This window comes from Labeo rohita, chromosome 16 (genome assembly GCF_022985175.1).
Source record: "Labeo rohita strain BAU-BD-2019 chromosome 16, IGBB_LRoh.1.0, whole genome shotgun sequence".
In the NCBI taxonomy this organism is placed as follows: domain Eukaryota; kingdom Metazoa; phylum Chordata; class Actinopteri; order Cypriniformes; family Cyprinidae; genus Labeo; species Labeo rohita.
The window spans coordinates 15,719,976-15,745,907 of NC_066884.1; the positions used below are offsets into that span (position 1 = coordinate 15,719,976).

At 37.2% G+C, this 25,932-nt stretch overlaps 1 protein-coding gene across 4 annotated transcripts in view; it reads right to left on the reverse strand.

Moving 5' to 3' along the window:
• sema6e (sema domain, transmembrane domain (TM), and cytoplasmic domain, (semaphorin) 6E) overlaps positions 1 to 25,932 on the reverse strand; it is a 176,841-nt gene that overhangs the window by 107,557 nt on the left and 43,352 nt on the right. Inside the window, exon 1 of one of the 4 annotated variants that reach the window (XM_051131414.1) lies at positions 6,966 to 7,149. The exons of the other annotated variants lie outside the window; for them this stretch is intronic. The gene's annotated coding sequence lies outside the window, so the exon portion shown is untranslated. Of the gene's footprint in view, positions 1 to 6,965; positions 7,150 to 25,932 lie in introns of those variants that run through there. 4 annotated transcript variants of the gene reach the window in all.

Below are 25,932 nucleotides of genomic sequence, written 5' to 3' on the forward strand. Positions count from 1 at the left end.
GTACATCTAAAATTATAATTAGACATCAGGGAACGTAAATAAGTGCCACTATAGTGTTATAGTATAATATACTATAGTTTAAACTCTCATTTCATGTTTTCAAGAAAAAGCAATGAACATTACCATTGACCCAACAAAATCATTGTTCCGTAAGTCCCCCACATTTTTTTTTTTACTAGAAGCTGAGACTGCACTATGTTCAATAAAGCACCAACAAGCATTATAGAGCATTAAGCTAAGAAAAGTAGTTGGTAGTTCAAAGGCAGTGGCCACAAAATGTAACAATTTCAGTCTAATATAAAAGGCACCGTCCGAGCACCCCTGGGCCAGTGGCCAGCGCTACAGCCAGGCTTGAGAGCAATATAATAGCATCTCTGGACATTAATCACCCTGAAAGCCACAAGAGGCATAAAAATTGACAATCTGGCAACCCACTTCATGTCTTTATTAAATAGCACATCACTCAGGGCCAACAAACACCCCTGTCCTGGCATTGAGGGCTGAGGTGAACAGAAGCTGGGAGAAACAGAATAAGAACCAAACAGGAAAAAGACTGAGTGAAAAGGGTGAATGATGGAATAAGAGATGGGGAGATGATGAATGTTTTAACTAGACTATATTTTATGGACAGAGCTGGGGGGGGGGTATGGGGGGTGATTTATGCGTCTGTCAGTGTGACAACTAAATCGAACTATGACATGTCATCATCACTATTCAAGACAGGCTGGGAAAAATGTGCCTATTTAAAGTTTCCCTGACATTTAAAGTAAAAAAAGTGAAAAAAAGTGACGTCAAACAGTCTCTAATGGAAATTCTAGTGATGTCACACACGGTCAGTAAGGAAGCAAATGTTTCTACTGCAAAAAGCAGCAGGGAATGAAAAACAACGACACGCCACAGAGGAAACAGAGGCAGAAGGCTTTTGCTCATTCAGGTGAAGCTTTTCTGTCAGCAAGAAAAACTGCCTCCCCAAGTCATTAATTCAAGCAACCGGTAATTTCCTTCTGGACAACAACACTTCCTCTGCAGGAAAGTACAAAAAGGGGGAAAAACACTTTCATGTAGTTGGATACGACAATGTAAATCTATTACTCAAAACTCTGGAGTGTCCGCATGACCCCAAAATGGTTTGGTGCAGGTTTGAAAGGGGATAAATTACGGAAAACAGTACAGTAGGCATACTCTAATGCTCTTCAATCCACACAGAGCACTTATGGAAACCAGAGCTCTACACTGTGAATAAAATCACAAAAAGTATTCTCGTAGCTTCAAAAAATTACAGTTGAACCACTTCACTATGTCCTTACTACCTTTCTGGGCCTTGAATGTGTCAGTTGCGCTGCTGTCTATGCAGGGTCAGAAAGCTGTTGAATTTCATCCAAAATGTCTTAATTTGTGTTCCAAAGATGAACAAAGGTCTTACAGATGTGACACACACAATTGAAAGAAACACTAACCTCGAACCCTAGCCTTCACCTTAGTTTAGCATTGATAGCATATCCTAATAGACAGCATTACTATTTTTCACAGCTGGATCCATCCATGATATTTGTGAAGTCTGAACGGTATCCATGAAGTGGAAACTTTTTTTGACTGCTGACTAAATGAAATCGCCTGCTGGCCAGGGGTGTGCTTAACTGGTTTGGGGAGATGAAAAAAATAAAATAAAATAAAATAAATCACGCACACAGAACAGCCTGTGAGTTAGCGGTTTGAACCAGATTTACTCTGTCAGTTAATCGTTCAGAGCCGATACGGAGTTCACAATTGACTCCCTCACTGAAATGAGAGCCATTTTTCAGGTGTTCAATCTGAAATGAATCAGGAAACAATATTGTTTCTTTACTTTAGGTTTGTGCGACTTACATCAGATTATTTACTGACTGTTGTTATATGACAATGTGATAAAGACGCATATTAACAAAAAAAAATTTTGTATAAATTAATAAGAGTTTTTTAAAAAAAATTTTTTTTTTTAAATTATTGATTAGGGTTAAAAACATGAGACGAACCAGACTGTAAAACTAAATAATGGCACTTTTAATGCAATTTATATTAATTTATATACGTGACCCTGGACCACAAAACCAGTCATTAAGGGTCAATTTTGTTTAAATTGAGATTTGTACATAACCTGAAATCTGAAGTTGTATCTTGGCAGAGATACAACTATTTGAAAATCTGGAATCTGAGGGTGAACAAAAAAAAAAAAAAATTAAATATTAAGAAAAGTGGTCAAAATTAATTCTTAGCAATGCACATTACTAATCACAAATTAAGTTTTGATATATTTACAGTAGGAAACTTACAAAATATCTTCATGGAACATGAACTTTACTTCATATTCTAATGATTTTTGGCATAAAAAAAAAAAAAAAGGATAATATTGACCCAGGGTCACATATAATTGACTTCAGAGAAATGTATAAAAAGTATATAGTATACTGTGCAGCCTGACTGACAAAAGATAACTAGACAGTACACATCTGGCTTTGATCAGCAAGGAGATGAAATCTAAAAACACACAGCAGTGGCACTCACAGAGGGACGAATGGAGAAACAGTGATATTTAAATTTCGACTCATCTTCAAAATGATGAATTCAATTGTTGTGCTTTGCAGAACAGAAAAGTCCCCAAGCTAAAGCCCAGTGGCAACAAAGAGAAGTGAGATGATGTGAACTGGGATTTGTTGCGAAATCAGACGAATTTCTATGTTTTTGCACGTACTAGCCTCTGAGGAAAAAAAACTGAGGAGTGTTTCTTCTGAGAGAGAATCTAAAATCTTAGACTCTTATCCTGGTGTGCAAGAGAAACATGTTTAAGCCATTACACACAAAGAGCAATGGCTTCTTTCCCATCTTATTTGTGCAGTCTACAACAGCAACACAGGTAATGAGGAACCCATCGTGGGAACCCACAAAGACAGACATGTCAGCATTTCCCGTTCTGCCTCTAGTTTCCATGTCTGTGAATATGGACAAAGACAATGAATTCTGAAACACATCTTTTGAACATCAAGACCTCAGACCATTACATACTGTTGGACAGAGTCTTGCAACATGACATGAAAATGTCTAGTGGTAATATTCTGCGATTTAGCCAACATATGAAAAAAAAGCAGTGGGAGCCCTCTTTATAAGACTGCAGGATGCAGCAGAACACTGCGTGCGACTTGGTTGCAAAATATGAATGATCTGACTGCAGACTTTCCCACTTTAGTGGGAAATCAGGTTAATCTTCAACGGATTTGCAAGAATACAAAAGAACAACCTGCACCACTCTCTTTCACTCTCTAAACAGTTGAACTAAAGGCTTTAGATTCAGAAGCCTCTCCTTTTCTATGCTCAGGGTCTGGAGGCTTTTATACCTTTCTGCTATATACAGTGGCACCAAAACACTTATATCACACCTACAAATGTAGGAATTTCTTTACATTAGATACTGTATGAACTGATCAAATCAAGTTTTTTTGACACTAACGCTGTTTCAGAACAAACTTGTCTTTTCTAACTCATTACTTTCAAACAACTGGCCACAGTGAGTATGCATTTATCAGGGGCGTTTTCTCCGAGGAGGCAAGGGAGGCAGCGTCTCCACAAACTTGATGAGGAAAAAGTCATAGTACAAAAATAAAACAACGCAAATATTACAAAATATGACAAAGCGTATAAATCACTAGTTTTTCCAAGTAAAAATATCCAACAGCGATAGGTAAAGGTAAAGTTACAGCGGGAATCCGTGTCTCTCTCGCCTCCCCCGAGCCCAATGAGATTTAACAGACCCCCTAAAGCATGTGGTTAGTTTGGTGGGGGGTAACTGAGAATGAATGGGGGAAAGTCATGTGAGAGGAGATGATATAATTAGATCTGACTGGTTATGTTTGGTTCATGTGATATATCCCGCCTCTTGAGTTTGTGCGCGTTCCGCGCTCGCAAATCAGTCTGAATGAACAATATAATGCTGTTAATGGGAAAACTAATAAAAAAGTAAGTAAACGACTCACACACTTATATATCACCAATCTGTCAAGTCAAAATCAAACTTCAAATGGCCTGAAAGCATGTTTTGTGGGAGTTTTTGGTGAGCAATCAGCTTGGTAAAAATTATAGGTACATCATGAGACATGAATTTACATTTAATTAAAAAAAAAAAAAAAATGAGAACACCACCACACACCACTGGTATTAATGTTTAATAATTTCATGACTCATTAATTTTATGTATAGGAATTTCATGGCAAAAAAAAATAAAATAAAATAAAAATTATGCTCATTTTGAAAAATATAAAAAGCTAAAAACAATTTTAATTATTTAATAGATATTTACTTTGAGATTAGAACTGTATTACAGTTGGGGCTGAGTCTTACAGATGGGGCTGTGAGGATAAATTAGCCCACAAAAGTTTTGAAAATGCTGAACTAAATACAACGCTGCTCATATTGTACATTAAATGCGATAAAAAGTGTCAATTTTTTGGGGCACTGTTCTAGGACAAAAAGATCCTGCTGTACTGGGTCTATAATAGACGTGGGTTAAATTAGCTGCTTTGCTCTGCAGAATGTGGTGCTTATTGACCAGAGAGCTCTGAGGGATTTCACCGTCCTGCTGCTGGATTTTAGATTAGCTCAGGTATTTTTCACCCTCTTTGACGACAGCTGAGTAGATTTACAACGAAAATCTTTCACTGGAAACAGCTGCTTAAAGAAAAAAAAAATGGTTGTGGTTCATAAAGGATATTCCAGGATTAGCTATCTCTCCATCCGCACACAGACTTCAGCAAAATGACCTTTCACCCAGAAAACAAATAATTCGCACACAAGGAACCAACCGCTTCTCAAATTCTTTTTCTAAATCGAATCAACTTTAAATTGAGCACTTGGCAGCAAAGGAACATTGTTGAAATATGGGTCAGAGAGCTTTAGGAACGTGGATCGTTGAATAGAAAAGCACAGCACGGTCAGCTTCTCACGGCTTTGCTGTTTTCTTCGATTGCAAAACATGCGTGATGGTAGTCATCCAATAAACTCCAAAATGAGAAAGCTATGAGCAAATGCCACCAAAAATCCACTAAAACAGATCAATACAGACAGAACGAGAGAGAGGGAGAGGGAGCGATTCAGCTCTTTTCGTGTAACACTAATGCATTTCAATTTTCCCTCAAAAGAAAAGACCATTTCTGACCGTCTTCTGGGTCTTTACCGGCCGTAATCTCTTCATTAGGTCAGTTATGATTGGCCTCTTCAAACAAACAACTGCTATTCAGAGAAGTAGGAATCTTAAAGAGTCCGATTACATCCAAAGCGTCGCAGCAGGGCTTGTGAGGGGCTCTTTTATGAGGTGGGCTGTGTAAACATGAACTGAATGAATGGAAGCACTCACTGGCTGCTAGGTGTGAGTGAGTGATGCCTGAGATGAGAAGTTTTGCTTCTCTCCATCTGTAGAATTTGAAGAAAAACACATTTTTCATGCCAACAGATTTGTACACACATTGACACGCTTATGAAAGCAGCACGATGGAGCTAAATTAGTTAAGATGTGCTATGCGTACACACAAGACGCCGACAACCTTGCTTAATCTTTTAAATCCAGTCCTGGAACAGAACGTCCTGAAAATTCAGTAAATGGAGAGATTTGATCACATTTGTGAGAAGATTATGTTTTGAGATATATTTCTTTTTAATTATATATAGGAAACATTGGCTGTTTTTAAAACTTTTAAGTTAGCTGGGCTTGATATGGCAGTAGAGCAATGGTGACAGGGCAGGTTGATAATCAGTGACACTTCAAACAACACTTAAACACGCTCCAAACACGCCTCAACTTCCCTTTCGGTTTATATGATAAAATGGTTAGTCTCAAACTAACAAGAACTTTTTCAACCTAAGATGCTCTAACCGGTTTCTTTGCAGTTTGCCAAATGCTTAACTAATTAAAAAATAAACTAAACTGTCGATTAATTAAAATTCAAGTCAAACAATCCAGTCCAGTTTAGCATCCTCAGAACAACTGCATATATTGGCAATATTTATTTTTACACTGCATATGTCCTATATGTCCTAATAGCCTGAAGCTAGAAAAATAAAGATTTAAATTTTGTAAATTTAAATCATTAAATCGTTTTGTTGCATATGTATACATATTATTTATGAACAGCAGATTATTTTCTAAGGTAAAATTAACTGAAATATTCAAATAAAACAATTCCACTTTCAATCTGACAATTAATCTGAAGACTAATTAAAAACAAATTCAGAACTCCAAAATGTACAAAATCTAAAAAAATAGTTTTAAATAATAAATAATAAATAAAAAATAAAAAAAGGTAATTGCGACTTTTCCATCTAACAATTCTGACTTTTGTTCTCAGAATTGTGAACTATAAACTTGTGAACTTAAACTTTGCCTTATTTTTAAATTCAGTGGTGGAAACAGGCTTCCATTCATTTTTAATTTTTTGTTTATCTAGCTGTAGTTATTTTAGTACTTTTTAAACTAAACAAAAATGAGCAACATTGCCTTGTCAACTAGCTGAAATATTTTTTTCAGTTAATGTATATTTTATTTCAGATAATAAACAATTTTTTACAGTTTTAGTTTTAGTTTACAATATTAACCCTGGTTAGCAGAACAATCAAATTATGACTATTCAACCCTTTGAAGTGCTAAACAGTTTAATAGTGAAAATATAATCAAAGTTTGAATTGAAAGCACTTAACAAATGGAATAATGTTTGTTAATGACTCGTTAATAAAAGTGATTATAAAGTGTCATCAAATAGCTCCTCTATTATTAAGCAATCACGCAAACATCTGAATCACCAAGTCTGACAAACAACCGTCTATCCAATTTTCAAATCACCACCATCAACAAGCGAACTTGTTTAGTGACCCACCCACCAACATCTACCTCGCTTTCACCTTCACCAACATCATTTCAACTGCTCAGACGGGTGACCATTTCTTACCATTTCCAAATTTTTCCATCTGCACTCCGAGCATCGATTTAACGGCATCTGCAAGCTGTTTTAAGGGCGCATCGAAAGTGTAATTCACTGGGTCTGAAGGTTTCATAAGCTGGAAGAAGACCAGCCCTGTCCCATCCTCCAGTTCTTCAGTGGACACGCTTGAGCAGCTCTTTTTACCCGAGTTGACAGCGATGCTTGGTCAGTGTTATCTGACAGAAACATTCTCAGCTGATTCAGGCAGTGATTACTGAGTTAAAGGCTGACAGTTGTGGAACGCCCTGACGGACGGACAGGTTGGGAGAGATTTTCACCGTTTGCTAAACATGGCAGTCTGAGTCATCAGACACTGCATCAGGTAGGAAAACAACAGAGAGCGGGAACGCCGGGCTTCATTAATGCAATTATCGTCAAGGCCGCAGGGATATTTGTGTATGTATCATTATTGTTGCAGGATTGCATGTGTGCGTTTCATTACTGTCGAAAAGCTGTAAGCGAGCCTCCGCTGAGCAGTTGTTTACGTTCCGTACAGGCCGGTGTGTCGGGACTGAGAGGTAATTAGGTAACCATGGTAACCGGGGTGTGTGGGGTCGAATCGTGCACGATGTGCTGTGTGGACAGTTTTAGAGCAGGTGGACGGTCTGTCGTGATAGTGTGCGACGGCTCTCTGGAAGTGTGTGTGCGGTGACAGTAGTTGCTCTGTTCCGCTGATGCACGGTGGGAAGCCAGGAGCTCGTCGACAACAGCTTATCTGCCAAAACAGCTGGAGCCTTCGGCACCTCCCACAGAGAGGACACACGCAAATGTACGTGAGCATCGCCCACCTGAAGGACGACAGTCAGTCACTTAAGCTACAGACGGAGAAATAGAAAGACGAACTTGCACGCAAGTAAACACACACACCCATGTCACAAAATCTACCCAAACCAGCTTTTGAAACTATAGTTTGTCCAACCTCACCACACCTACTCTGACACCCATAACGCACTGCAGAATAACAGGACTGTGAGGGTTGGTTTATGTTATTAATGGTTCTTGTAAAAACAGGCTTCTGCATGACTCCTCAAAGTGAAGTGGTTTGTTTGAGGCAAGCTACGCTATCACGTTAAAAGTTTGGATTTAAGATTTTTGCCTGGTAGAAATTTGAAAAATCTGAATAAAGCAGTGTTTACATTCCATCTGTATTCTAGCAATACACATATGATGACAACTATTTTCATGTTACAAAAAAAACCTGACAAATGGGCAATATCAAAATACTATACTATCTAGGGCCCTATGATTTCTACAATGCGGAAAGCACAGACAGAATCCAGTCATAAAATTGGAATTTACGGTATAACAAAACTTCAAAAATTTTGGATGAGTAAGTCAAAAGTAGGTCAGTACACTTAAAACAATACATGATATGGACTAGTGTCTGTGAATATTAAGCTGCAAAAATACTATTTAAATATGAATCCTGCATGTTCTGCGTGTCTCTGAGTGAATAAATTAATGAATGTTTGTTTACTACACATATACTGAAGCGTGTTTTCATCCTCTGCCGCTTCAATATATGAGCACACAAATACATAATCTTCAGAACTGCTCTGAGAGTCATTTCATGAGCATTTTACCATTTCTTTTGAGAAAGAATTATTGTCTTGTATACAAACAGATACTTAAGGGTCTTAACAGCAACTATAAGTTTGGTTCAGCTTGAAGAAACTGTGACAGAAATATATTACTTAATATAATGACAGAACTACTACTACTAATAACAAAAACATTGTTATTAAAACATTATTTTCAAGGAATATTTACCAGAAAAATGTATCAAAATTTATTATTAAAAAAAAGTAAATATACATTAATACAAAAATTAATAATAAATAAATAAATAAAACAATATTTTGTTTAAAAAAAAACAAAAAAAAAAACAAGTAGAGATGTTTTTCATTATAAAACTTTACAATTAACTTGTAACTTAATTACAATTAAGACAATTAGTGTAAAACACAATATGATAAAACTGAATCGGGGGGGGGGCACTTTCATTGGGCCTTAAAATGTAATTTTTGTTTTAATAAATTGCTATTAAATTGTGTACACTTAAAAATAAAGGTGCTTTAAAAGGTTCTTCACAGTGATGCCATAGAAGAACCATTTTTGGTTCTTTAAAGAATAATCTTTTTCTTACCTTTTTATAATCTGAAGAACCTTCTTTTGCCACAAAGAACCTTTTGTGAAACAGAAAGTTCTTCAGATGTTAAAGGTTCTTTATACAACCATATAGACAAAAAGGTTCTTCTATGGCATCGTGAAGCACCATTATTTTTAAGAGTGTAAGTTTCATTATTTCACTTAATTAGACATCATTTTTCATTTAGTATTTAATAGTATTTATTTAATAGTATTTATATCCTTTGCGTCTTCAGCAGCTCAGATACCGGGTCTAAGGTAAGACGGTCATGTCAGTTAACAATCATGGGAGGGGCCTGTGCAGAACTACGCAATTCTGCCAGGAATCTGAGAACAGCCTGATCTGAGTGAGTGATTATTATTATTGGGGATTTAAAAAAAAGCACTGGGTGGATTTTTATCATTATAGGGTGGTTTGCATCCGATGACCCTTTAAAAAAAAGGTGGCAAAGGTCATCTAAAAAAACATCCACCCAGACCACTGTAGTATTGTGGTGGCATGTTTTGTTTGATCAAGCACCTTATATTTTCTTCAAAAGGCTAGCAAAATCTGGTTAAAATTACTGCTTTGCAATCCAAATGACAGAGTTGTACTATGTTTTGCACTTCACACACTCCAGGTGGAAAAGAAGTGTGACAGATGAAGTGCCGCTGTTAAAAGAATATGAAAGAGATAAACAAACCCATCAGGTGAATATTACCGAACCCCCTGTGGCCAAAACACAGACCCCCAGACAGCTTAACCCATATTGAGTGTTAGAGAAAGCGTGTGTTTGTGCGCTTCTCTGTCTGCCATTGTAATGAAATTAGAGAGAGGAGTCCATGTCTGATTTATGGCTGTGTCAGGTCTGAAAGCACCTCTTTTACATAAAGGAGAGGCACTTCCAAAGCACACGATTTATCATTCCCATCTCTCATCTCACCATCCATCCTTATTCACGCCAAGGCTCATCTCCAGCCTTCTTCAGAAAACTACCTCTCTCTCTCTTCGCCCCTCGCAGCATAGAGTTGAGCAAGAAGTGTTTAACCTTGCTGTTATTTACTGGCCCGCATAGACTGGTTTTGGAGGCGGGGAGGGACAGATTGTATCCAGAGGGGCTTAACTGTGGATGCACATCGCGCTGGGGTACACGCATTGTATTATGCAGCTGCAACAAAACAGAGGATTATGGGTTGCATATAAGGTTATAATGAACAGGCTCTGCCCTGGGCGGGCTAGCCTTTGTCGTGTGGATGGAAAGGATCTGTGTGTGCGTCTAACAGCAGGAAGTTGTATAAAAGATGTGTAAAGACTGAAGCTGGGACATTGTGTACAGCTGTGAGGCATCTTTTGTTGCTGAAGAGCTGTGGGGATGTGGGACAGAGAACAGGCTAAAGACGTCAAACACAGACACATCAGATGTGATTTTTGTGCCACAAAGCACTTTGAAACGCTTTCCGAACAGCACGCTTGTAAAACTTTCATTCCCACCCAAACAATGGGTCAATCCAACTGGTCAAAAACGTATGGCACAAGCAATGTAGTCCGATTCCTTGAACGAGTCTTATGAGCAATTCTGTGAATTAAAACATTCAGTGCAACCAGAGTACTCTGATTATTGAAAGACTGATTTATGAGTGGGTTCTTTTTAGTAAATCAAAAGCATAAAGTGCAACCAGCACATCTTTATTTCCCAAAAATGACTCTTATAAAGTGGTTCTTGTTAGCCAATCAACAACAAAGCACAACCAGTGCAGTCCGATTCACAAACAGAAGAATCTTATGAACTAGTTCTTTTTAGTTAGGCAGAATCATTTAGTACGAAAGGTATAGTTTGATTATAAAACAAATGACTCTTATGACTCTTATGTCTTTTTAGTGAATCAAACAGGTACAGTGCAACCAGTGCAGTTAAATTTACTAAGAAATGACTGTTATTAAGTGGTACTTTTTAGTGAATCAAAAAAAAAAAATCAGTATAATTTATGTAGTTTGATTAATGAATGAATGAATCATATGAACCGGTTCTTTTCAGTGAATCAAACTCATACAGCTCAACCTGTGCAGTATGATTCCCTAACAAATGACTCTTATGAAGTGGCTCTTTAGTTTAGCGGGTAAATAAATAAATATATAAATCAGTACAAATCAGGCTTGTTGATAAATAGCATGTCTGTAAAATAAAATTAAAAAAAATAATAAAATAAAATAAAAAATTCAAATATAACATATACAGGCCTCAATTAAACAAGCTCAACAACAGGCCGCAAATTAACACACCCTCAGAATGTACGCAAACACATTTTATGCTGATCTGTGCCATTAACCTTGATGAGTGATTGAATGTGCATCATAAGGCAAGCTAACGTATACAATACCAGATCTGAATATCTCACAAAAGCTTATTATTTTAGACAGTCACATTCTAGAAAACAAACACATACACACACACACTAGCGCCTCAGTGTTAGCATGTGTTATGAGCTTTCTCAAGAAAAACAACAAGCGCATGCAACATGTCAAAGCGTGTTTCTATGGCAGCTTGGAGAAAGTCTCGCAGGGTTCTCAGACAAAACAGCTCACAGGGAGCTTGTTTTACCAGTTATCTTTATTTAAATCACAGTAAACAAATAGCTGCACATGGTCAGGCATGCTAATGGCTTGATGCTTGACTAAATAGCAGCTGCAGGGTTCTTTTCTAGAAGAAGCTCTGCCTTGGATGCCGTCGACCTTATTCAAGGCTCTGTGTAGCGCCATGAGGTTTGGTTTAAGCTATAACTCAGAGATTACCAATGAACCCTTGCCCACCATTTATCAAGAAACATAACTAGTAATGGTCAGGCACTTGTCCTAAACGAAATTAGGACAAGTCCAGGTTTAGGAAACTGGTCCATGCAGCAGGTTTCAAGAGTGTCGGTAGAGGTGAAAGAGTTTAGAGGAGAGAGTGAAGGAGGGAGATGGAAAACGAGGGAAAATGGTGGAGGCGTCTATCTAATCGAATGTGCTAATTAACCTTAGCGCTTCCCAGGGAGAACAGGTGGAGGAAGAGAGGAATGGATGGATGGATGCATCTAATGAATACTTCTACCCGCCCCGTGTTGCTTCCTGTGAGCACCCCCCCCCTGAGGAGATATGTTGGGCTGGGCTGATGAGGACAATCGGTGGGAACACGTCCACGGAGACTGACGTGGAATCGGGACAATCAATGAGTCCGTTCTGAAAGCAGACACTAAGAAAAGCAACTGGTGCAAACGCGCTTGTCTGAGAAGAAGAAGACTTTGTGGCACGGAGAATGAAATTACCGTCTTTTATCTTAGGAACACTGAATACAAGACAGAGGAAAAAAGAAAAGAGAGTGTCTTTGTTCCACCGCCAAACAGGTCACCGTGTAACAGCACCCGCTCAAAGTGAAGGACACTTCAAGGAACGGAGGTCTATTAGTGTGTGTGGGGCTCAAATCAAACTCTGAGGTGAGGGGTCCTCATCATGAGTCCCTGTCCCCGCTGTCATGTCCCCTACTGTCCCTCTGAGAACTGTCCTAGTTTCTGATAGTTATCTGTCACGGTGTCAGAGCTCCACTTTTTCTGGCAGCGAAATTTTCCCCGGCTATTGTTCAGCTGAATTAAAAAACATTCTATACCCACCTGTTTGTAAAGGGGTAGTTCATAAAGAAATGATAATCAAAAACATTACTGTCCCCTCATACGCAAGTGTGGGACAATATTCCCTCCCGTCCAGCAACTAGCCAATGACGTCGATCCAATCTAAAATGATCGCAATTTCCGTTTCATGCTGACTTTAAATAATGAAGCCACTAATGATTCTACTCATTAGTGTCTCGATTAGCATCAGTTGATCATTTTCCTCCATGTCTAGGTCACACAAAGGTCCATTAACCCTGAGCATCTCACAGCACAGAATAGACACCTGCAGATGGAACAACACAGCTGTTCAATGTCCCTGAGTAAATAGCATCGAAAAAGAGAAATACTGCACGCAAAGCTATTTCACACAATCTGGTCTTTTAAATGCTAAATACTCAGCATGACACTAGCAATGGCAAGGTCATGGGCTTGATTCCCAGGGAACACAATGATAAGATGTATACCTTGAAAGCACTTTGAGGCACTTTGGATAAAAGCATCTGGCAATGCATAAATGTAAATGGAATACTGCATTAACTGTATAACTAAAGTGAAATTAAATTCTACTGGCCAACAGTCCAAGCCTGCTTTAGTTTGATCTTAACAAAGCTGCTTGTGTAAACCACAAATAATGCTTAACAGATCAGACCAAGAATATCTAGAATATATTTTTTCCAATTATCTACAGCTTAACTACAAGCAAATAAATACAGTATATGAAGACACATAAAAACACTTTACTGTAACCTTAACTAATATAAACCACTTATTATATGCCCTTATTATATTTTATGTCCATTCTAATTTAACTTTAAGCATTTGGCAGAAGCTTTTAGCGACCAATGGATTTGAGGTATATTGATTTGCCCGACCACTGGCAGACAATAAAGGTGTTGAGGAAACCTGTTAGAAAACAGTAATTAGGGGCCTATTGTATCGGTTTGTTTTCTTATTATTATTCTTTCCGCTCCGGCAGTCAACGGCAGCCCATACAACCATTTGCAGTAAAGTTAAATTTGACACACAGATAGAGGACAGTCTCAATATTAACCATAGCAAATTTGGAGTCTCTCAAACTCTCTAGCGCCACCAATAAGCCACATTTGCACTCACGTTTCTGTTAATAACTTTTGAACCGTAATGTCTACAAGAGAAATGCAAAAATTTAAATTTGTACGGGTCAACATTTTTCGCAATTCTTAATTTTCTTAGGTTTGTCTGATTTTCACCAAAATTTTCTTAGATCATCTTTAGACAATGCTGGCAAAAAGTAATCAAAAACTTTATGATATATCAAACCGTTTTTGTAAAGTGCATTAATGAATTTGATGAAACTTGTACTTGGACCATTTCGAATTTTGTAGTACAATGCTGTATTTTTTAGTAGTGTATTACAAAATCAGAACCACTTGTGGGAAAGTTATGAAATTTGGCACACATATAGAGGACAGTCTCATCATTAACCACAGCGAATTTGGAGTCTCCAATTCAAACTCTCTAGCGCCACCAACAGGCCAGATTTTTAACTTTCTGAAAAATCAACTTTCTTAAACTCGTCCTAGATGGTTTATCAATTTTCACCAAATTTGGCTCAGATCATCTTCAGAGCATTCTTGCAAAAAGTTATCAAACACTTTTTGATACACCAAACAGTTTTCTTAAAGCGTGTTAATGAATTTGATGAAAAAATGGACATGAAGCTGTATCTTAGCAATGCTTTAGCAGATTCGCACCAAACTTGGTACGTGTTATACCAAGCATGACCTGAGGGCACATGAGCAGCTTTGGCGCAGTGCCACCTACTGGTCAAAAGATTTGACGTTTTTGCTTATCATTTCTGAACAGTTTGACCAAAAATCTTAAGAGTGATCTCGTTCAATTCGCAGCGGCATATCAAATCAAACTATACCAAATTATCCTATGTCAGCCACACAAATAGAGGACAGTCTCATCATTAACCACAGCAAATTTGGAGTCTCTAACTCAAACTGTAACTTGTAATTCTGTTAATAACTTTTGAACCGTAAGGTCTAGAAGCAAAATTTCTTGGCTCATGCCAAGTCGAACGCATACCATTTTAAATTTCTATTCGATTTTTCGCAATTTGTAATTTTCTGAAAAATCTACTTTTTTGAACTTGTCCTAGATGGTTTGTCCAATTTCCACCAAATTTCAGATCATCTTCAGAGCATTCTGGCCAAAAGTTATCAAACACTTTTTGATATGCCAAACCGTTTTCGCAAAGTGTGTTAACAAAATTGACAAGGTCTGTGCAATAATGAAAACGAGGCTATACATCCACAACATTTTAGCGGATTCACTCCAAACTTGACCTGAGGGCACATGAGTAGTTTTGGCAAAAGCCAGCTACTGGCCAAAGGATATAAAAACTTGACATTTCTTATGACTTCTGATTAGTTTGGTCAAAAATCATAAATCATCATTCTCGGAACAGCATACTGAATCGACAGATACCTAATTTTTCTATGTTGGCCTTTTTGGGCGTCTACATGCACATGATATAAATGGCTTTACACAAAAGCCATTACACAAGCGTTAACCAAGTTGTTGTTAATGCTTTAGTTTCCTTAAATGGAATAATGCATGCATTTCACAGTAAAATGCAATACTGCTGCAGTACTATTTCCTTCAAAACATTCTTTGTGACGTCATCAACTTGTCTACAGACTGAAAGAAGCTGCTAAGTTCTGCTCTCGTCGCCTCTTTTCCAAACCGGTCGTTCTCAAAGTAGACTGTTACCTCCAGTGAGACCCCCCGCTCTGTCTCTCCTTCTGTTTCTCTCTCGTTTACCTGCAGCCTCTCTCTTGGCCCATCACCACCAGTCTCCATGGCAACGGCTGCCAGGGCTGAACGGGCAGTTTTATGCGAGTCCAAACACAAGCGGGTACATGTGAGGGTATGGCCGGACACATGCAGAGCACAAAGACACTAAAGAGCTCTCCATAACAGAGATAGCCCCGTCTCCTCGCTCCCTTTTTCTCTCAGCTTCCTCTCTGAACACTGCCAAAAGCACAGAGATGGAGAGAGAACGAGAGAGAATGAAAGAGAGAGGGAGTCAAAGACAGAGCTGTCTCTGTGAGACTGAATGGGGTTGTAGGAGAGACTTCGTGCTGCATGTACCGCAGAATCAGAATGTTAATGCGGGCAGACGGTGAGGAGAGAACATCCTCTCTGTCTAAATGTCATCTCCTGTAACAAGGTAACACGGGTAAGCGCTATAGATTCGGCCAGGTGATGGATACAGGCTTTTATTTATTTCCTTCTTCCTCCCTGCTCGCTTTCACGCAATTATTCCTTCTTGCCCTCTTCAATCTCTACATCCACCTTTCCATCTCTGCCAGCTCCTTCCCTCTCTTTCTCTCTCTCACTCGCTCTCTTCCTCTACAAGTCCGCTCCCCTCCGTGTGATCTATGGCTTCATTTTCAGCAGGTCTTTCTGCCAGAATAAGATTACAATCTGTGCAATTGAGCAGAAACTCGATGGATTTGGTCCAAAAAAAAGGGACTAAAAAAAGGAGCGAGAAAATGTCTCTGAGTTGATGTTCAAAATCCGAAATCAACACAAACCGAGAAAATAAAGAGGTTAACGTATATAAGCCCAATTTCACTATGCAAAATGACCTGTATTTTAAAATGTAATTTATTGCTGTGATTGCAAATTTTCAGGTTTGCCACATGATCCTTCAGAAATCATTCTAATATGCAGATTTGCGGAAACATTTCTTATTATTATCAATGTTGAAAACACTTGTCCTTCATGGTATTTTTATTGAAACCATGATGCTCATTTTCTGCAGGATTCAAGTCCAAAAGCATCTTATTTAAGAGTTCAGCAGCATTTATTTGAAATAAAAATCATCTGAAACAATGTAAAAGTCTTTACTGTCACCTTTGATCAATTTATAAATCCTGACCGGATAAAAGTTTTTTTTTTTTTTCAAAAAATAAAGTAAAATAACTTTTGAATAGTGTATATATTTGAACAGAAATTCAAATAAAACTCTTTTACATGCATATGCATATATATTTATAAATATAAAATCTAGAAATTAATAAAGGGTTAATAAATAACAATGTTGCTAAATAACAATGTTGTAATGACTATATATGGGTGATTTTCATCATTTTGACTTGTTTGAGAAACCTGCTCTGTATTTTCACATTACTCCAGGTTTGTAAAATAAAAAATTAAATAAAATAAAATAAATCAAAACTTTTGAACAGTGTACATATTTGAACAGTGTATAATTATCCAAAAATGTATATTATCCATAAATAGGCATTTCCACATTGTTTTTTAATAAATGAACTCTTTTACATGCATATGCATATATATTTATAAATATAAAACACAGAAATTAATAAAGGGTTAATATATTAAATAACAATGTTGTAATGACTATTTATGGGTAATTTTCATCATTTTGACTTGTTTGAGAAACCTGCTCTGTTCACATTCACATTAGTCTAGATTTATAAAATAAAATAAAAAATATATATTTTATATTATATTATATATATATATATGAAGTGTATAATTATCCAGAAATATATAAATCACCCATAAATACACATTTACACCTATTTAATAAATTAACTCTTCCATATGCTTTTACTTTCATATGCATATATATTAATAAATATAAATGTATAGAAATTAATAAAGGGTTAATACATTAAACTACAATATTGTAATGACTATTTATAGGTGATTTTCATCATCTTGACTTTGAGTAACCCGTTCTATTCACATTACTCTGCAAAATAAATAAATAAATAAATAAAATAAAATACCTTTTGAACAGTGTACATATTTGAACCATGTATAATTATCCAGAAAAATAAAAATCACCCATAAATAGGCATTTCCACATTGTTATTTAATAAATTATTTTACTTGCATATACATATATATTATAAATATAAATACACACAAATGAATAAAGGGATAATATATTAAATAATGTTGTAATGACTATTTATGGGTGCTCTGTATTATTATTATTATTCTAGATTTGTACTATGAACAACAGAGCTATCCTGACTTGTTTAGCCATACAAACACATCTAATTATAAAAGTGTCTGCTAAATGTCTAAATGTAAATACAGAAGTTCTGAGGTATAAACCATATAGCAAAATCTTACATATTTCTACCACATTGCATAACGTCACATACCGGCCAGCCCTAGAGACATTCAGACGAGACAGGATGATAACACCGTAACAGAGACAGGTATGCAGACATAAAATGAGCTTTAAAAAAAAGCAACGAATATGCAGACATACAGGCGGAGATATGGAAAGAGGGGACATTGGTATACGGAGCAGGCATACGAGTGGGGGAGTGAGGGGCGTACGAGCACTCTGGCCTTTCAAATGGCTCGTTATCGTTCTTTGCAAAAGGGCAGAGACACAGATAAATGCAATATCATTAACGCAGAACACACACATAACACGCGCTACCTTTAGCAGTTACCACGGATACAGCTGTTCCGTCGGCATCTTGGCCCGATTACAAAAGCTCAAATTCTCACAAACTATTGGATATTTTCTAATCATTCGAAAACAGGCTGTGCTTAAAAGGTTTTAAATTAAAAGGAGACCATGTCAATATGTTCGATTTCGACCGCAAAGCCTTTAAACTACTTAAAGCCCATGAAATTTGCATTCCGTCTGTGTTAAGTCACCCGTCTAAACCGCCACACAGGAGAGAAACAGGTAAAGAGGTCTGCTTGTCCTCTCAGATGTGCCAGGTTACGGCGAGAACCGCAGGGCCTTTAATGTAAGCTAACAGCCAGCGGATAGGTGGAAGTACAGAATGACTGCAGGCCCCTGTCACACCAATTACATCCAGGCAGACATTTCTCACCTCCCTCAAGCAAAGGCCTGCAGCTGTGCACAACACAGCCCTGAGAAAAGACATTCACAGTCCACACAAAAAGCCATAGAGAAGTTCAGAGAAAGAGAAACTTAGAACCAAGTGTGCTGAGAAAGTTACTTTTGAAACTCTGGCTTACCAAACTATGCGACTGTAAAATATTTAAACAATGTTTAAGCTATTAGTAGGCAGGTATGTAAAACAAAAGGTGATATCTTTCAGATTAGAGGAAATCAGATATCTTTCAGTCTTAACTGCGGAAACATGTCAATATCACAGCTTGTAAATGATGTCACGTAACATGACATAACTTGTTAGCTAGAAAAAAAAAAAATAACTCTAGAGAGGAGCATTTTGCTAAATATATCCATCATGTAGGCTAACATATTGATTATAAGTTCAATGTTCAATTTATGTTTGAATAAACTCATCAAGTTTTTACAATAGCCATAATTTAAATATTGGGTGTTATTGGGTGTAATTTAAGCGTTTGTATGCAAATCAGTTAATTTTAACCTTCAATATTACAGTAATGTAGCAGCAACTGACTCAAGTATATTTTACAACATTAGTTGAGAGATTTATTTTTTGTTCTTGATAAATTTGGCATGTACTGTACCTGATATATAAAAAAAAATATTCAATACTGAATTCAATCAAATTGGAAATCTAATAGAATCACAAGCTAGTGAATCAGAATCAGATTGAATCATGATATTTGTGTCAAAACCCAGCCCTCCTTTTTTTCTTTTTAATTAGATTTTAAAATGTAATTTATTCCTGCGATGACAAAGCTGAATTTTCAGCAGCCATTTTCCAGACTTTAGAATCCTTCAAAAATCTTTATAAAATGCTACATTTTCAGGATTCTCTGATAAGTAGGGATCAACTCTGATACTGTTATTCTTTTTGGATCAGGTATAAATAGAGTCATAGAGGGTCGATCCAAATTCTTTGTTACCGTTAAGCCATATAAAAGCATTATAAAAGCACAATAACATTTTTGTGCGCTATATTTCAAGTCTTCTGAAGCCATACGATAGCTTATTGTGAGCTACATATGAATATTTAAGCCCTTATTTTAAAGTTCACACAAACTCTTCTCTCCGCTGTGGCAGTCAGTCATTTATTCAGCCTTCAAACCCTGGTCACGTTCAGTTCCGACAGTCAGCTCGGTAAAGACCATTCTGTGTTCCTATTATTATGCTTGATTTGTGGATAAATGTCTGTGATTTCACATAAAAGGACTTTATCATGCCAGAGTTTAATGATTTTTCTAAATCATGTTACTTGCTACCAGGTGTCTGTGAGAACAAAACACGAGAGTAGAAAAGAATATAGATAGTTTTTAATGCACACAGTAACAGAAATTTAACATTGTTAAAAGAAAGGCTCAATAAACCTTTCAACGAACCTTTTAATGCAAAGCGTTACGTGCTGTGACTCCATGTTGCTTTAAGCGCATCATTCGTCACACCGGATGTGCATATTGTAAGTATGTGTGAATGTTGTTTTATACAAACACTTGATCGTTCATGTTTGTTCATTGTGCGTGAAATAATGTCAACAGATATAACTTTTAATTTAAAATAAATTATTAATACATTTTGAAATTAAAAAGTATAATTGCTATGTAACACTTGTTTATTAAGTCATGTTAAATGGAATCTTTTTGTAAAGTGTTTTTAATACTACAGTTTCCGTCTGTGTAACATTGATATCTTACACTCAATATAAGTAATCTTATCTAACTTTGTTATAAAAAGCTGAGGTTTGTTATTTACTGAAAAGTTATATATAAAGTTCTGTTTAGCTGGTGTCAATCTAATATTGCATTTAGTCAGACTCAGCCCATTGTTTTACTGAAGTATATTATATTTTCCTTTTACAGCTGCAGGCTGAAGAAGACCACGAACCACCAAATCAAACTCCTAAGCAGACAACGGTTCCAGATGCTTTTCAGCAGCAGAAGTACGACAAAAACTCACCTGAGGCAAGAAAACTGGACCGAGCTGTTGCTGAATTCACATGTATGGATTAAGTGCCAGTTTATACAGTGAAAAATGGGGATTCCAGCAAATGCTTCATCACCTCAGCTCAAAATAACAGCTTCCAAGTCAAAACTTTGTTTTATTTTTGTTTGTTATAAATAAAAATAGTGTGTTGTTCAATTCATGTTTTTGTGTTTTGATTTGGTACCGAAACTGGTACCGAGAACCGTGGATTTTCACTGGTATTGGTACTGAATACTGAAATTTTGGTACCGTGACAACACTACTTTTGAAAATCCAAAATATTTTTAAAACAGGCGCTTTTGTATTTCGTATTTCGAAACTAAATCTTTCACCAACGTCTTGCCTTTCTCACCTTACTCAACTCAGTCCCCTCAGCTGATAAATGAAATCGGACTCCTGCCGCGGATCTGTGATGCGACTGTTGTTCGGCACATTGCACTGAGCAGCCGTGTTTAGTTTTTAATTGTACTCTAACTAAACTAATTGGTTTTTATTATTATTATTATTATTATTATTATTATTTAAAAAAAAAAAAAAAAATCTAAAATGACGGTGGGGCCAGTGCCGTGGTGGGCAAGTGACGAAACCGGTGTAGAAAACAGTAAATAAAAATGCGGTCACTGCTTTCAAAGGCCAATGCCTGCTGTTTGGGAACGCAGTTGTGTAAGACAATTATACAGAAATACTTTGATGACAGACTTTGCATTTCAGAATGACCAAAACAACATTTCTGATGCTGTGCAACGAGATGGGTCCACTGGTTAGTCAAGTTATGCCATTCCATCATGCAAAGTCACCATCGTAGTTTATGCACATTTTTTCTTATCGGATAAAAAGTTTATCCTAGTCATGCGCATTTTTAGAATTTATTTCCATTCAGAGTTTTTTTTTGTATGCGATATTCCAAAATGCACATAAAAATAGGTGGATGGAAACACAGCTAATGTAACAGTCTTCCTTGCTGAATAAAATTATTAACTATTTACTTTTTAATGAGAGTGCATATTAAAAACCATCTTATTTTTTTTGTAGATTAATAAGATATTTTCACTTGAAAAAAAGTGCAGTGCTGAAATGCTGACATGACTCATTGAAATAGACTGATTTGCTAAAATGAATCATACTTGGGTGTTTCTTGAGAGACAGGGAACATTGAACAGTGTGTTTACCTCAATGTCTCGAATTCAGTTACACTAAATCGCCACTTGTTAAGGAAAAAATAGCTTGTTTGCGGAACAGCTACACCATTTCGAAATGCCTGACTACTCACGAATGTAGTTAAGTAGTGTCGCTACTTCCAGTTAACCCAGCACTAGTCTCGAGTAGTCCGACTTTTCACCACTGCATAAAATTTGCCCACTTCGCTGCTTATTCTGGACAGAAATCGGCCATTTAGCCAGAAAGAGACTGCCTGAATGACATGTAAAGAGACCATTCACAGTTCATTATGGTTGTGTATGTTGTTAAGGGGCAGGTAAATCTGAAATTCATGACACTAGTGAAATAGACCAGGAAACATACAATGTCAGTCTGTAAACACCAATGCAGTAAACACAGCAAAAAATACGAGATTTTCAGCCCATCCAAAGTAATAAACAAAAATATTTCACAACCACAACAGCAGAATATCCAGTTCTTGCTAGTGGATATCTACTTTACTTTGCAACATGATTTTTAGTTTGCACAATATGCATCAGACAGTCAGTTCTGCATGCATGTTACACTCCAGGGTGCTTGACACCGCAAGCTAATGATCATCTCTAGACATCTCAAAGACACATAGGTATGCACAACAAACAACAATCCGAGGACCCACTGAGATTAAACTTCATCCAAGATCACTGCTACACAGCAACAATTCTCACAATCTATGATCCAGAACTCTGATCATCTGAGATTATGTGGTGAGGAATGAGAACACTAATCTTCAGAGATCAGAGGCTTCTGCCAGCATCTGGGAATGTTTGCTATTTGTTACTGCTTTTGTAAGGAGAAAAATAAAGATTTTCCTCTCTACGATGATGAATTAATGAATTGTCTGATTCACTTGAATCACAAACGACTTTTATCATTCAAAGAAGACAGCAAACCAGCATTGCTGTGCTTACACACTACCAAAAAGTGATTGTTGATCCTGTTTAGGCTGATACATATTTGCAATCACACACAGTTCTGATAAAAAACAAAGCGAAGTGACTCCCTAAGTGAAAGTGCATGAAATAAAATAAAATATATTTTTTGCAAATATTTATGTATTTTATATTTTTGCTAGAAATATTTATTTTACCAAAAATATGCACCACGCTGAAATTTATACAGCAATTATCATTTAAATTCATGTATAGTTTTACTGGAGCATGATAGTATAATTATAAGTAACATTACTCATCCATTTCCATAAGTTGTTTTACAAACAGGACAATTCCAGTCTTACACCTGTTAGTAGATATGGTTGTCGACCTCAAACACTGACTGTGCGAACGAGCCAACGAAATGACAAATTATGATTTCACATCTGCATCTTCTCTGGAGAGCGTACAGATGACTACTTATTCCAAACGGGGCCCAAAAATCTCATTACAGGAGGAGCTACGGTGTACTTCGGAAATCCTTCAGACATCTGTTGAAACATCCAGCAGACCTTTGCGTGTGTGCTTCAGCACATCTTCATCTCATCGGCCTTCTTCAGAGTAAAAGCGCAGTGATGAAAAGGACAAAAATGAAACACCTCCACAAAACATCTTCACAGCTGTTTGAGCGATTCGGTGAAGTGTGCAGTTGATGGGAGATAATTAGTATTTACTGTGAATAAGTGAGGATGCCATTAGCAGGTCTTTGTCTATGAGACCTTGTCAGTGAATGCCGCGAGCTCTGGCGTGTGTGACTCAACTTTGAGCCGTGTGCAAGGGGCTAATCTGCGCTACGGCACACAGACAACACGATGGCGGAGAGAACGGAGAGTGACTTGCTTTTCTCTCAGATGACAAGACTGATTTAAATATCAAAACAGAATGTAAAATGGTAATTAAAACCCAATTACTCTGTACGCGGTTGAAAAGTCAATTAGAGACTTCAGAGGCTTGGAGAAGACAGATGCCAAGGTGAGGAACGAGGGGAGGATGGTGCCCGGGCCCTCCGGCAAACCTGACAAGTAAGAACACACCTGGGAAAGCTACAGAACGACCTAAACATCAGCCGGCAAGAAAAGACTTTGTGCGCCGTCCCGACACTTTCTCTTGCGGCCCGGATCTGGGATGGGAAGAAAAAGAGCCTGTCAACTCCATCATGACCTATCTATAAATGATGAGCAATTTGCATTAAGAGACTTTCAATTAAGACCAAAGAGAGGGAAAAGGAGGTGCGGAGAGACAGAGGGAGTCTGTAACGGAGTGAGAGAGAGAATTACAAAGCTCGGAATTTAAGTGGGCTCCATCCAGCATTCCAGTGATGCCCCTTCTCATTGATCCTTCATTAGTTATTTATGTGGTGGTAATGAGGGCTGAATATGAGGGAAGAGCGTGTGGGTGGTGGTGCCAGACCAGGTTTTTGATCACTTGTATTTAGTTCCACAAGAGACGGCTGGTGTTAAAACAGAGTTAGAACAGCTCTGACAGCCCCTCGCTCGGGTTTGGATTAGTTTAACTAACATAAAGCAAAAATAGGTTTTGCAACACATGCGGGAAAAACCCAGCCTGTTAAACGCACAGGGAGATGTGAGAAAGTTCAAACTTGCTTCCCACTGGACTACCCGAGTGCTCTAAGAGTACTTAACCTTGCATGTTAAATATTCAGCGGCTCATATGAATATTCATCATTTTCAAAAGTGATTTGTGATTCATATTCATCTTAAACATTGTTTATTCTCAACTTTAATCTTATTGTGAGTATGAAGAACAAAAAAAATGCCAATTAACCTTAGGTGTCGACACGTTAGAGAAAATGTTGGCAAAATTTGACAGGTCAAAAAGGTCGATTGGCAAGAGTATAAAGCACAGACTGTGTATTGGTCATGGAAGCGAATTTAAAAGACCAGCTGAACCCCGTTCTGGAATGTGAAAGCATCTTCCACAAAAATTCAACACAAACAGAAAATTTGAGTGATGCGTGTCACTGACAAATCATTTTTTTCACAGACCAAAATGAGATGATAACGAAACAAAAACTCATTTTGAATGACAAAAACTATGACTAAAATCTACTGACATTTTCATCAACAAATAAAAACGAGACGAAAATGTTAGAGAGGGACGATTGTGAAGAGATTCATTCAGAACGAACCTGCTGTGTGATTAGGAGGTTAGATGCGTACACTTGAACTGTATCATAGCCTATTGATCTATCCAGCAGGACATAAGCTGGCATACATTTGTTGCACGTCTCATAAAATGTTCAAAAATGTCAATATTTCGGAGTAAGAGAAGAACAGACATATGGATAAATTTGACGACGCAAAAGAAAACTCAATTTAGTCTGGTTTTCTGAGCAAACACACCAAAGCAGCACCTCTGGCACGAGTACTCTTTCACATCTCATTAACAGCGAAATATAAACAAAATGATGTCGAAATTGTCTGTTTTGACAAGTATTCACGTAAACACACTCGGTTACGTCTTAGGTGAACGTAAACAGTTGAGAGAATATCGGACATGTATCAGTACATTGCGTCCATGCAGTTGATTTTAAAGGGATTGCAGCCTTGTTCTTGTTTCTTTATGAGAAGTGGTTTCACTTAATTTTAATATAAAGGCATGATGCGTGTCACAGCAGTTAAATCTGTGTTATTGACACGTCTGGTTTGACACATCTGGCTTGACACGTCTGGCTGTATCAGAAAATGGTGGCATGTGCGATGTTTTTATTTGCATGAATGACGCAAAAAGCATTTTCCAAGTAATGGTGTGTGCACACCAAAAGCGAATTTAATTATTTGCACAAGTAGATTACATAAAAAAAGTCAATGCAAATGCACGAATAGACGTGAATTTGCACCAGACGGGAAATTCGCACAAGTTATTGTGCAAGCCAATCAGGGAAGAGCAGGGAAGTAAATGGTTTTTATTGTTTTTATGTTTTTATTGGCACAAGTGATGCGGAAAACAACCTCCGAGTAATCTAGAGCTAGTAACATGATGTGAAATTTCGCTTTACTTTTGGTGTGCACACACCATAACCTAGAAGAAGTAACGTGATGCGAATATTCACTTCACTTTTGGTGTGCACACACCATAACCTAGAAGAAGTAACGTG